Here is a 14545-nt window from a genome sequence, read left to right on the forward strand (position 1 = left end):
AATATACATGATGCAGCAGTTGACATTTATTAAGAAATAGAGCCGTTACATAAATTGTACTTGAATAGCTAATTTGATCTTTTGAGATGTGAGGAGAAATCTTTAAATTCGTATTGAAATTGCAGACATTGGAATCTTATACTATGAACACGGTCAGAGAAATTGTTGAGATCTTGTGAAACGCTGTGAGATTCCTCAGTGTCTCTGGATGAAGATCAGCACATTTTAATTGCTCTTCATTAAATATCATTGCTGGTGAGGAGCCACAGTCGAGACATTCAAGATATAAAGCTCTTGTGTGATTGTTCTTTCTCAGCAGACCCCGTGAAAGCTGTAGATCAGGTGTTGTACAGGTTTGTTGAGCAGATTCTCAATTAGCTGGACTGCTGTTCTGGGCAGCACTGCAGAAGGGCAACAGAACAAAGACAGATGCACTGTGGGATACCAAATACTCAACACACACACACACACACACACACACACACTGTTCACAAATAAACATGGAAACCGTGTGTATCTCTGCACCAAAGACAATGAGGCTGTGTTTCCTCTCTCTCTCTCTCTCTCTCTCTCTCTCTCTCTCTCTGTGTGTGTGTGGGTGTTGTGTGGTTTGGTCTGACATGAAATATATATTTCAGTCTAACCCTAAAAGTAGAGCTACATTTATTTTCTGAAAAAACTCGAGTGGTATTTGCATGCAAATGTTGCTATGTAGTTTCTGAAGTGTTCTGAATGGTTGCTACTAGGTGGTTTTAAAGATTAATCCATTTTAAAGATGGTTGTTCACTGGCCCAAGAACTCTCAAAAGAGTTCACCTTCAAGTATTTTTTCCCTCAAGGGATTTCTTTGGGCATTTTATCACCCACCTAGCAAAAACAGCAAACAGCACTAATTAAACAACCATCGTTTGCAATAAATCAGTGTTTGATGTAGCTTATGAAACGCATCACCATCTCTGTGTGAAATTCTCACAGGTTTCGGCTGTAATAAACACATGAACACTGACTGAGTTTGTAGGGCGTTTGGATTGAATTTGAAGGTGTTATTGCAAACCGATTTGAATTTCTATCTAGATCAGCAAACAGGAAATGAGACCAATAACCTTGACTGGCATTTGCTCCTGTGTGTGTGTGCGCGTGTGTTTTATATGCATGAGGATTCTTTCATTTGTGTTTTATTTGTGCTCTTCGGTTGGGGAGATAAAACTATTAATATATATGGCGATGAGAGGAGAGAGGCTGTGGCATATGCCTGCAAGCAAGAATATTAAAACTAAGAGAACTATAGTGATATCCAGCCCAGTACACACACACACACACACAAGTCATTTAGGAGACACGGACAATCTGGTGCTGGTTATTGTTGTGTGTAATCGATTTGCTCTGCTGTCTTAAATCTTAGGTCTGAGTTTTCCATAGGTCTCACATTATCTGACTCTCTTTTTATGTCTCTCTTAAGATAAAAGTAGCTTTAATGATATAGTAAAAAAAAAAAAAGAAAAAACCTGTTGGCATAAAATTACATTATATACCTAAACATTTAAAATCTAATTTATAGTTCACTATTTATACAGATGTTTAAAAGCATGCCTGTTGCATGTGTCATTTATAAATTATATTACAAATTATTTGTAATTACATGACTAACTATTACAAAAATATGAATAAATGTATGTTCCTCTATCGCAAGTCCTTTTAGATAAAAGCTTCTGTTAACTGCATAAATGTAACTGTATAAATGTAATTATTAAATCTATGTATTTGTATTCATGATAATAATAACATTTCATTTAAACATAAATCAATGCATAGTTATTTTATTCTTTTGCAAATTGCCTAAATGCAATTTTATGAATATGATTAATTATAACTATGATGATGATGAGAATAAATGGATGTATCAATGTAAATTTTGCATTATTAAATCTATTGTTTTATTATTTTTGGTGTTATAATAGTAATAATTAATAATAATTAAAAAATAAATGAATTTAATAATAAAATTATTAATATTAATAATAATAATAATAAAACAATATTATTGTTACTATAATAATGCAATAGTCATGAAATGCTTTTGGGTAGAAAATTGTAAATGATAAAACAAAATGCATTTAACAGTAATAACTCAAGTAATTCATCCTAAACTAACTTTTCCTATACAAAGACTCTCAGAGTTTAATGTATTTATCACACTTGTTTGCTAACCATGTTAAACAGACAGTCATTGAGATGTGTGTTTTGAATGACTGTGTTTATTTTGATGTAATAGACTGAGGTATATGCTGCTGTTAACATTCATAACTCATACTCACTGAACTATGAATTAGAGAGTGTGTGTGTGTGTGTGTGTGTGTGTGTTGTGAGAAGAGCATGTGGTGTTATAGAGGGATTAGTGTTTTAATGAGGGGGTGTGGCCAGGGTGGGCGGGGTCAGGCATTGCCTCAGGCAAAGAGCAGAGGGTCACACACACACACACACACACACACACACACACACACACACACACACAGACTGGGATGAACACACTCAGGGGGCTTCAATTAGAGGATGGAGGATAATTCCCCCCACCTGATACCTGCTGTCATCCTGTGCTGTCCTTTTTCTGTTTTTCTGCCTTTTTTCTTTTACATTCTTACTTTACCCCTTTTTACCCTTTTACTGTCCATCCGTCTGTCTGTCTGTCTGTCTGTCTGTCTGTGAAGTAATAGTACTATTGGCATGGTAAAAAAGTTACATTATTAAAGCAGTATAAATTAGTCTATGCATGTGTGTATATACACACACGTGCCGATTTAACCTAATGCTTCACAAAAATATTGAATATAATAAACTAAAACAGTATTGAAAAAGAAAAAAAGGTGCTGAAACAATTTTCACTCAGAAATTGCTAGAAATTGAGTTTAACATGAATTATTGAAGTAGTTCAATTATCTTTTTATTCACAGCTTTGAAAAAATATTTTTACAGTGAACTAGAGGAAATGGTATATAAAATATTATATATATATATATATATGCTGATGAATGATGTGTATATATATATTATGGATTACTGTGAGAATGAATAATGTGGCTAGATGACCATCTGAATTTACTAACATGCAATTTTCACTGTGTTCACACTGGTATAACTTATATTATTTCTAGTTTAAAATCACGTTTATTAATTAGACAATGAACAAGTCTATAAAAGTGTGTGTGAATATCTGCGTGTGTGTGTATTTCCTACTTTGCATGTCTGTTATCTCAGGTTTCAGCTCTGAATTGTTTCCATCCCTTTGGAGTTTGTGTTTGAAACCCTCCCAGATTCTGTTCCTCTCCTTCCCTTATTCTCTCAGTAACTCTCTCTTTCTCTCCCTCCTCCATCTTTTCTGGTCTCTCTCTCTCTCTCTCCTCTCGCTTTGCACCTGTTTTCCTGCTCTGAACAGCTGCTAATTGGGTGAATCTAACTAGTGATTACCCATAAACCTCAGCAGTGTTTGATAGGTTTGTTCTTCGACCCATAAAATAATCCATCACTGATATGTGTGTGTGTTTGTTTGTGTGTACCAGTCCCTGTATCTGCATGTTGGAAAAAGTATTTTAACATCAAAATATATCACCCATATAACATTTACCTCAAATACTAACAAACCAGTTTACCTCGCTGTCTGTCTCCTAGAATATATCACAGAATGGTCATTGCTCCGATCACTGTTGTTTTCGAATGTGTCCCTTTAAAGTTCAAAGGTCACTGAGGGGAAATGCAGTGTCTGACCTTCATATGACCCTCATTCCAAACATTCCATACTCCCTTAAATTCCAAAATCATCCAAAGTTAATTAGGAATTTAAATCACTGAAGTATATCAATAAAATAAAATACAAAATAAAATAAAAACTATTTGATTGAACATCCCAAAATATTTATTTTTCTTTGTATAATTTACACAATTATATATACTGTGTATATATATATATATATATATATATATATATATATATATATATATAAAGAAAGTCAGATGGAGCTGCATGAGGGTGAGTAAAAATAAATCTAATTTTGGGGTTTTTTATTTATTTTTTTAAATACATTTACACACTGACTGAACAATAAAACGTTAATTAAAACCCCACAGCTGTATGCTCTTCTACAGCATCATTCCGTAGATGTCATTATACTTGTGTACTTTAATCAGTATCAATGTAAAATGATTAAACCTGCTCTTGAGAGACACTGCAACCTGCAATTTCTGTGGAGGGAGTTGAGTTGAGCACACAGCAAAGCATGATGGGATAGATAAAACAGGGTCTATTAATCCAGAATCCCCCAAATGAGAAGGAGCGAGCGAGCGAGCAAGAGTTTTAAGACTCGTTTTGCTACAGGAAGCTGTCACAGACGTTTACTTTCGTGCCGTTTGGTGCAACAACTTTCTTCCATAAGCCCCCATGACCCCAGAGACAAGCTCACTACGCCTCCATACCCTAAATAACTACAGATTAAAATTTTACACACTCTCTCCCTCTCATGTTCTGACAAAGAGCAGTGTTGGCCTGTCATCTCCGATCTCATCTGCTGAGGAGACGTCGCTGCTCCTCAGTAAACAAACAAACACACACTCACAAATATGTTCAGACACGCTTGTGCAAATGATGCATTATTCTAAACACATGCATCATGCGAGTTTAATGAGATTCTATACTAATTCTATATAGATTTTTTTTTTTAATGCTTGTGATTATCTCATGTTATTCCAAATCCTGGATTCAAATCATTTTGTCAACTTGTTTTTTTTTCAAGTTGCACAGGTTTTGTATTTCTATTTGGAACTGATTAATTGTAGGCCTTGTTCATCTGAGCTTATGCATCTCATTTTTTGAGTGGAAAAAATAAAAAATAATAACAATAAAAACATGATTTGTGAGTAAATTTTGAAATGTTCATTCAAAAACTGATGTGCATGAGGTCAGATCAGTAAGGCCTGTTTAGGCCAACCATTTCTGAAAAGAAATACAAAACCTGTGCTCATTGAAAGAAAACAAGCTGATATAAAGATTGAATCCAGTATTTGTTAATATAGCATAACAAGACAAGAAATGTATAAGCAATTTTTTGTAGTCCAGTCATTTTTGACTGGGAACACCACATGTGTCACAAGATCCGGGGAACTTTTTTTTTTAATTATCTATTTTTTTGGGAAGTTGAAATACCCAGTGTGTGCAAAGTACACAGTTTTAGTACAATGTGACATTAACTAGCATTTTCTGATAAAAGAAAACCCTATCTGGGTCAGAATGACTGTAACACAACATTAGCGTTAAATCTAAGTTAAATAAACCTTTTTTATTTAATTTCCATTCCACTCAAGAGACCCTTTAAACATGCTAAAATCCTCATATTTTGTGAGTTTTAAGGCCATTTAGTTCAACGAATGTGTTTGTTTTGCCATCAAATAGAGTTTAGCTGATTCCTGTCACTGTCCACTCTAATGCAGATTTATAATAGATTTATAAATGAGGAGAGATCTTTATGTTTAATTTATCACTTCTCTCATCTTCTTGCTCTCTTCTCAATGTCAATTTTTTTTTTTTGTAATTCATAAAGATGAAAGCACTGATGATTTTTGCCCTTAAGTATAAACAGAAATGGCTGACGACATCAATATCCACAAATCTAAACAAAAGGAAGGAGCAGCAAACTTCACAAAAGTGCCTCTTCAGCATGTGTGTGTTTGTGTGACGCGTGAAGTGTGTAACTGACCAATCAGACTACAAATTAGACCCAAATCAAGGCTTAGGCAGGATCTTGATCAATAAAATGGTTTTTTTTTTTTTGGGATGTCTCAGACTTAAAGTGAAATGAGAGTGAAACAGACATCAGAGTGGTTCAGACACACATGCACACAAATTCACTGTGACGTTCAAATGAAGCTGACTCTGCTGGGACGGCGCTCTGCTCAGTCGTGGAAATAAAGACTTGACGATAGCAAACTCAATAAAACACGAGTACATGAGAAACAAATAAACATAAAAGACAGAGAAAGTGTTTTAAAGGACATAACCTAAAAACAACACAACTCTGTGTGTGTGTGTGTGTGCAGAAATTGATTGCTCTTTGCTAGTCTGCACTGTCTCAAGACATTGTGAATGGTCCCTTTTTCAGATTAAGAACAATAAAACAGATATTATGTATCTTCTGATACATAAGTACCTCATGTGGGAGAAATGGGCCATTCTCTTTATTTTTACTGTCGTTTGTCCATCACACTCATTTTTTTCATGGTTCATTACTCCTTCTGTCAATGGCTTTAATTTTCCACTCCTCTGCCCTGACAATGCACTGGGCTTCACTGTCACTGCCTGTCCAGAAATACACATATGCAGCCCATGCAACTTGACGTAAATGTGAGTTTATGTGAGTTAGCGTTGAATTTTTTGACTAAATTGTCCCAAGAAGTAAGCTTAATTGCACAAAACTCTCCTCAAAGGCAAAATGATTAATCAATAATAATATAATTTCAAATTTTTTGCATCTTTTTATATAGGGTATGGTTTTTAATTGGCTTCAATAGAGACTGGGGCTAGTTGTCACACGAAAATGTCACAAGTAGCAGTAATTTTGTCTTTTTCAAGCATCAAGTCACAAGGTTGCATTTATTTGAAAAAAACAACAACAACGATGTAATATTGTGAAATATTATTACAATTTAAAAGAAGTTTTCTATTTTTAAAATGAAATTTATTTCTTTGACGCCAAGTTGAATTTTCAGTATCATCCCTCCAGTCTTCAGTGTCACATGATCCTTAATCTGCTGACTTGCTGCTCAAGAAACATTTCTGATTTTTATCAGTTAAAAACAGTTGTGCTGCAACATATTTTTGTGGAAACAAGGATTGGTGAACATAAAGGTCAAAACAACAGCATTTATTTGAAAGAGAAACCTTGGCTTCCGGTTATGGCCGCCATAGAGTAAGACGCGAGAAGCATCGCTCCCACACAAAATCCTTTTTTATTGCACTATTTTGAGCAAAGCGCGGATTTACTTGTATTTTTCTTTTTCCGAACTGGACTGACATATTTGGGCAACTTTTGAGGATGCCTCCTAAGAAAATATTCGAGAATAAGAAGGAAACAGCTACCGAAGATTCCTCGGCGTTAGCCTTAGGGGCTAGCCCGACATCGCCGCCTCAATGGTTCCAGACAGAACTGGAGAAAGGGCTTGCGAAGCTTCAAGTCATGATCGACGGACGTATGTGTGAAATCCGCGACTCTGTTGACAAAGTACACAGTGACCTTCAGGAAACGAGACTAAAGCTGAGCGAGTTGGAATCGCGTCAAGATGGATTTGAAGAAGCCATTGTTAATGTGCGTGAGGACATTGCTGAGGGTAAAAAGCACGTGGAGTACGAAATACTCACTTTGAAAGATAAGGTCGATGATCTTGAAAATCGCTCCAGACGTAACAATTTGCGCCTTGTTGGCTTTCCTGAAGGAGTTGAGGGGAGAGATGCAGTGTCATTTGTGGAGGAATGGCTCCCTAAAATCATTGGTATGGATCAAGAACGGCCCTTTGAAATTGAACGAGCCCATCGTACCCTTCAGCGCCGGCCGTCGGAACACGAAAGACCGCGAGCCATTGTAATTAGACTCCTTCGTTTTAGAGACACAGTCACGATATTGAATGTTGCACGGGAGAAAAAAGACCTGACATATGGAAACTCAAAAATAATGATCTTCCGAGATATGTCAACAATTCTCTACAAGAAGAAACAGGCGTTTGCTTCTGTTCGAGGGCGGCTCCGGGACCACAACATCTCCTACAGTATGCAGTACCCAGCTACTCTGAGAGTGGTTCTTCCTGAGGGTGCACGATCCTTCGGTTCAAAAGATGCCGCGGAGGCTTACTTAAAAGCCCACCATCCAAAACTTTTGTTGCCAGCAGGTTCGGAGTGAGACTGTAGGTAGGCTACATTATGAATAGTGACTGCATTTACGAAGGACTCTGAGTAGCTACCGAATGGTCGCTACTGAAACCTAATAAATACCAAGTAATGTTAGTCCGAGATTGTTTTGATATTGAGTCACAAGTGCCTTTATGCCTATGGCAACTTTGGTGATTTGTTTGCAAAGTTTTACCTGTAATGTTCGGTAGATGGCGTTATCTGCGCTAATTATTTCCTGGTTAAAGTTGGGATGCCTTAGCTTGAAGTTGTGCACGTTCTGTATGCAACCTTACGCGAATGTGTTGTTTACGGGGAAAGTGTTATGTATGTGGGTGGGTGGGAGGCTGGGAGGGGGGTTTGTGCCACTTTTTTTTTCTTTTTTTTTTTTTTTTTTCTTTTTTCCCTTCTTTTTTGTGTGTTTTCTTTTCAATTTGACTGATAACTGATAGAGATAAGTATAAATATCTGTCCTGGAATGTTAATGGGATTAATAATAATTTAAAGAGGAAAAAAATTATGTTGTTCTTAAGAAAAAATAAGATAGACATTGCTCTCCTACAAGAGACGCATTTGACTGAAGAAGATCACTGTAAGTTATTACGTCAGTGGTCTGGACAAATATTTTTTTCATCATATAGCTCTCATTCAAGAGGGGTTGCTATTATTATCAATCGCAGAGTGCCTTTTGTTTTTGAAAGCATGGTTAAAGATAATTATGGAAGATATATTATTCTTAAAGGATATATTGCTTCTGAGAATGTTACAATAGCAAATGTATATGCCCCCAATCAAGATGACCCTCAGTTTTTTCATAATTTTCATTTTAAACTCTTTTTGCCCTGTACAATCATTGGAGGTGATTTTAATTTGGTTTTAGATTCAGCAGACAGATCACCTAACAAAGGTTTTGTCTTAACTCCATCAGCAAGAGTTGTGAAACATATAATGGCTGAACTAGAACTGTTAGATATTTGGAGAGCTTTGCATAATAAGCAAAATGATTTTTCTTTTTATTCTCGACCCCATAAGAGTTTCTCTAGAATTGACCTTTTTCTTTTACATAAAAGACAAGAACACTTAGTTGAATCATGTGAATACCTTCCACGAACTTTGTCTGACCATTCCCCTTTAGTTCTTACAATTTATACCCCTACTACTAAATCACACATTAGAAGATGGCGGTTCAGTAATTATCTCCTTAACGACCTTGACTTTATAGACCTTCTAAATAACAATATAGAAAATTTCTTGAATTTCAATGCTGGTTCTGCCGCTTCAGGTATGATTTGGGAATCACTTAAAGCTTATCTGAGGGGAATAATCATAGCATACTCATCCGGAAAAAAGAAAAAATATCAAAGTCAACTGAATGAACTTTCTAAAGATATTAAAAAGCTGGAACAGGACTATTCTATATGTGGAGATGAAAGTATTCTACATAGACTAAATTCATTGCAGCTTGAGTATGATATGCTGTCCACTAAGGAAGCAGAGTGTATCCTCCTCAGAACCAAACAACGATATTACGAGCATGGGGACAAAATTGGCAGATTATTGGCCTGGCAAATAAGGAAAGACGATGCAGTGAGGTCTATAAATGCAATTCGTCAAGTAGATAACACTATCATCAGAGACCCTAATCTTATTAATCAGGAATTTATGCAGTTTTATAAGCTGTTATATACCTCACAGCATACAGATATGGCGAACATACACTCTTTCCTAGATAGCCTTGATATACCTTCACTTACCGAGGAATGCAGGGACTGTCTGGAGAAGGACATAATGGAAATTGAAATACAAGAAGCGATATCTTGCTTAGCTGTTGGCAAATCACCTGGTATGGATGGTTTCTCCATGGATTTTATTAAGGCTTTTCTACCTAAATTAATCAAACCACTAAATGATATGTATTTGCAGGCTATAGAGACTCAGCGTTTACCTGACACTCTTGAACAGGCTATGATAACTCTTTTACTTAAGCCTGGTAAAGACCCTCGTTTATGTGGCTCCTATAGGCCGATTTCATTACTTAACTCAGACTACAAGATTTTTGCCAAAATTATTGCTTTAAGATTGGAAAAAGTTATCTCACAATTGGTACACATGGATCAAACAGGATTTATTCAAAATCGATGTCTCTTTGACAATGTTCGGAGACTTTTGAATGTAATTTTTTCTGCTTCTCAAGTTGATTCTCCTGTTATTGCTATATCTTTAGATGCCGAAAAGGCTTTTGACCGTGTTGAGTGGCCCTACTTGTTTACAGTCCTTCAAAAGATGAACTTTGGTTCTAAATTTATTAATATGGTCAAAATGCTTTACAACCATCCAACAGCAGTCATTCAGACCAATAACGAGATCTCGGCACAGTTTTCTTTGGAGCGGGGTACAAGGCAGGGCTGCCCACTATCTCCCCTTTTATTTTCTCTTGCAATAGAGCCTTTAGCTATTGCAATTCGCTCACATGACAATATCAGTGGTTTTACAACCCTTCAATCTAAACATGTAATCTCTTTATATGCGGACGATATTATGTTGTATTTGACAAATGTAGATTCTTCCATACCAGCCTTGTCAACTCTATTACAAGAGTACGGGATTATATCTGGTTATAAAATAAATGTGAATAAAAGTGTCTCTATGCCTCTTAATAGAGCCGCTTCGCAATTGTCCCTTAAAAATTTCCCTTTTGTCTGGAACAGAGATAAATTTCTATATTTGGGAATACAAATACCTAGAGATTTGTCTCAGTTATATAATTTGAAACTATGCTCCCCTGCTTAGAAGTGTAGAAAGAGAATTAGATAGATGGAAATCTCTTCCTATTTCATTAATTGGTCGGATAAATTCTATTAAAATGACTGTGTTGCCAAAATTTTTATATTTGTTTCAGGCACTCCCCTCTGTGTTACCAAAGTCTTTTTTTAAGGATCTCCATAGAGGTATTTCTAGGTTCTTATGGAAAGGGAAAGTCCCTCGGGTAAAATTAAATTCACTGTTTATGCCTTTTCAGAATGGTGGACTCAAATTGCCTGACTTTTATTTATATTATTGTGCAGCTCAGCTGCGCATTGTTTGGATCTGGCAAACAAAATGTATTTCCCCTCCTGCTTGGCGACAATTAGAAGAGGCCCAAGTGCAGGGTATAACCCTTGCTGCAATACCTTTTTTCTCTATAAACTATTTGAAGAAATTGACCTCTAACCCACTAATTGTTGGTACTTCTAAAATTGTTGCAGACCTCATGAAAAAGATGAAATGCAAGCAGACTATTTTCAGATCCACTGCTTTTTATTACAATCCCTTTCTACCCCCTGTCCTCAAAGATGGCATAGCCAAACAGTGGTATGATCAAGGCAACCAAACCTTTGACAAATTTTATGAGGAGGATACACTCATGTCGTTTGAGCAATTACAACAGAAATTTACCCTTCCCTCTAAATTTTTCTTTAAATACCTGCAAATTAGACACTACATTCAGACCCAACAAGGTGGTCGTTTATCTAAGCTCCCTCTTTCACCTCTTGAGGCTATCTTGGCTGAGAAAAAAGGTCATAAGGGTCTCATCTCTTTTATCTATGCCAAGTTGTTACAACTGATGGCGGGTAGCATTCGTGACGTAAAATCTAAGTGGGAAAAAGACTTGGAGTGCTCATTCACAGATGACGAATGGAAAGCAATATGTGAGAAAGCTCAGACTTTTTCTATCAATAGTCGTCATAAGCTCATCCAATTTAATGTGATACATAGAGTTTACTATACTCCAGTTAGATTGCACTCTTTTAAAAGCTCCTACTCAGAGATCTGTCCTAGATGTAAAGCAGATAGAGGGACTCTTCTACATATGCTGTGGTCTTGCCCTGACTTGGAAGAATATTGGAAAGGGGTCTTAGAGATTATTGCTATAGTTGTAGGTACTAATGTGCCTAGAGAGCCTAGACTTACCCTCTTAGGGGATACTACACTACTTGATCAACAAAGAATTAATATGAGATTTGTCAGACTAGCTCTACTAGCAGCCATAAAATGTATAACTTTGAGATGGAAGGATTCTAATTCACCTTCTACTTCCATGTGGATTAAAGAAGTGTCATCTTACATGCCTTTGGAAAAAATTGCATTTCGTTTGAAAAAGCGTCAAGATTTGTTTGTCAAATACTGGGGTAGCTTCATTTCTTACTTGGGTTTAACAGGACAGAATGCTTAGAACCTAATTTTTTATACTTTCTTGTTTCATTTTATTCATGGTTTATTTGTGGCACTATGGGTTGAGGTTTGGGGCATGTTTAGGGTAGTATGTGCGGGGTTGAAAGATTTGCTTTGATTATTCTGTACTTTGTTGTACTTTGCGTTTAACTTGGAAAAACCCAATAAACATAATGTTCAAAAAAAAAAAAAAAAAAAAAAAGAAGAAAGAGAAACCTTTCGTAACAATATAAATGTACTGTTATTTTTTTTTATCAATTTAGTGCACACTTGCTAAATAATTGATTTCTTAAAAAAGAGTATTCCTCATAAATTGTTGTGGCTTTTTAAAATATGTTGTATGTATAGATATTTCAAAAAAGATTAGCATATTAATATATGTTGGCCAAAACATTGATATTATATGGGGTTTTTTTCTTTAATATTTTATGTATCTTTTTATGCTTCATACTTGTTTTACTATTAGCTAATAGTAATTTAGTATGTTATAAGAACTGCACGTTTTTTCTTGAGGAAAAAGGGTTTTCAATCTATAGGCCTACAGAAAGTGACTTTCAACAATAAACGCACCTTAGGATATCCACACGACAGCTAGCTCCAGTTCGCCCGTTCATGGTGAGTCATCCTCATTATCCGGACGAGCGTGTTTGCCTTGGTTCTGTATAAGAGGAGCTGGCGTTGTTTGTTTTAAAACAGTTATTGCGTTTAAAAGAGAACAAGGGGAAGCGGCGAATACAGCGGGGATAAATACAGGGAGACAGGTGCTGGCAAAGAGCAAGCGAATGAAACATGAGGTGAGACAGGCGTCGAGCAGGTAGAGAGACAGATATTCTCTCATTCTCATTCATTCAGAGCAGATCTGATACACACACACGTGACCTCTCCGGCTGTACAGAGAGAAAGAAAAGAGCGGCTCTCCTCCCGCTAAACTTGTCACATTGTATCCGCGCTGAATGTGGGGGAGGGGTCAGGGTTGGGGCGTCGCCTCAGGGCTCGTCGCCGAGCAACAAAAGACCACTCAGCTCGCGTTAGCCCTACCGTCGGCCAATCAGAACTGACGGAACTCGGGCGCGGTCCGCTGCTAGCCTTCAAATGATAAGTGCTTCATTAGCCACCTTTCATATCGCCGTCGCCCCCGGCATCCCACTTTACACTCGCCATCCCTGGGAGCGCGGCAAAACTTCAGACCGCTGTCAGGCCACACACACACATATATATACTGCCGTCAGTGAATTTTGTGGTTTGCAGAAACGCTCACAGTCACACAATCACAACGCCGAATTCGTCATGCGCGCGCGTGACAGCAGAGTAGCTACAGCTTGAATTTGTTGTTATGAGTGTGTAATGTGGTTAGACATGTGTGTGTGTGTGTGTGTGTGTGTGTGTGTGTGTGTGTGTGTGTGTGTGTGTGTGTGTGTGTGTGTGTGTGTGTGGCCTGAAGCTCAGCAGATGCCTGAAGCCTCTCCTGTCAGGATGGAGAGATCGGACGGAGAGGGAAACAGGAGAGAGCAGCTCCACCGGGGTACGACTGTCTCTGTATGTGTTTCCTGTTATCTTCCTCTCACTGTCCTCCTCTTCCTCGGTATGTCATGGTGAAACCTTGAGTCAAACACACTGTCTTTCCTCAGGACTGAATCCACACTGACATCTGGAAAAGAAGCGGCATTTGTACCGCACTAACAAATAGTATAACAGTAGGCCTATTTTTGAAGGTGTCCTGTGTGCTATTTTTTATATACCAGAGTACTGTGCAAATATCATGGTAACTGTTTAATTATACATCGTCTATAACAAAATACTATAGTATAACAATCTGCCACTGAACTAAGTAAAGGTTAACAGGGAAAGGCTGCAAAGAAACAGGATTAAGTTGAATCTAGTTTTTCTTCCAGCTCAAGATGGAAAGCAAGTGGCGGCAGAACACTAAATTGTTTAGCTTAAAAAAAAGTATCCTGAAATTGATCAAAATAACAATATGTAAAATAATATATAAATGTATACATTTTATAATTTCATTCAACAGCGTAAGATGAGCAGGGGAAGGGTTGGCATTGCGTTGCTGTCATTAAGCTAGTCTGAACAAACCATTTTGATGGTTTAATAGAATATTCCAGGTTGAATACATCATACAGTAAATAACATCTTTGACTTGATGTTGACTATTTTATTTGAGTAAAATAAAACTAAATTATACTGAAAGTTAAGCATATGCAATGGAACTCTGTGGTGCAGCCACGTGAGATTCATCTGATTGATATATAAGATAGACTATTTGCCATATGGTTTAAAAGAAAGTTATGGGTTAAGTATAATAGTGCAGTGTCTTGCCCAAGATCTCATGTTCATCTAATCCTTGACTGATATAAAACACATTTATATTTCTGTACGAGACAGAGGACTCAAACTCAAGACT

This window comes from Carassius carassius, chromosome 18 (assembly GCF_963082965.1).
Source record: "Carassius carassius chromosome 18, fCarCar2.1, whole genome shotgun sequence".
Classification (NCBI taxonomy): domain Eukaryota; kingdom Metazoa; phylum Chordata; class Actinopteri; order Cypriniformes; family Cyprinidae; genus Carassius; species Carassius carassius.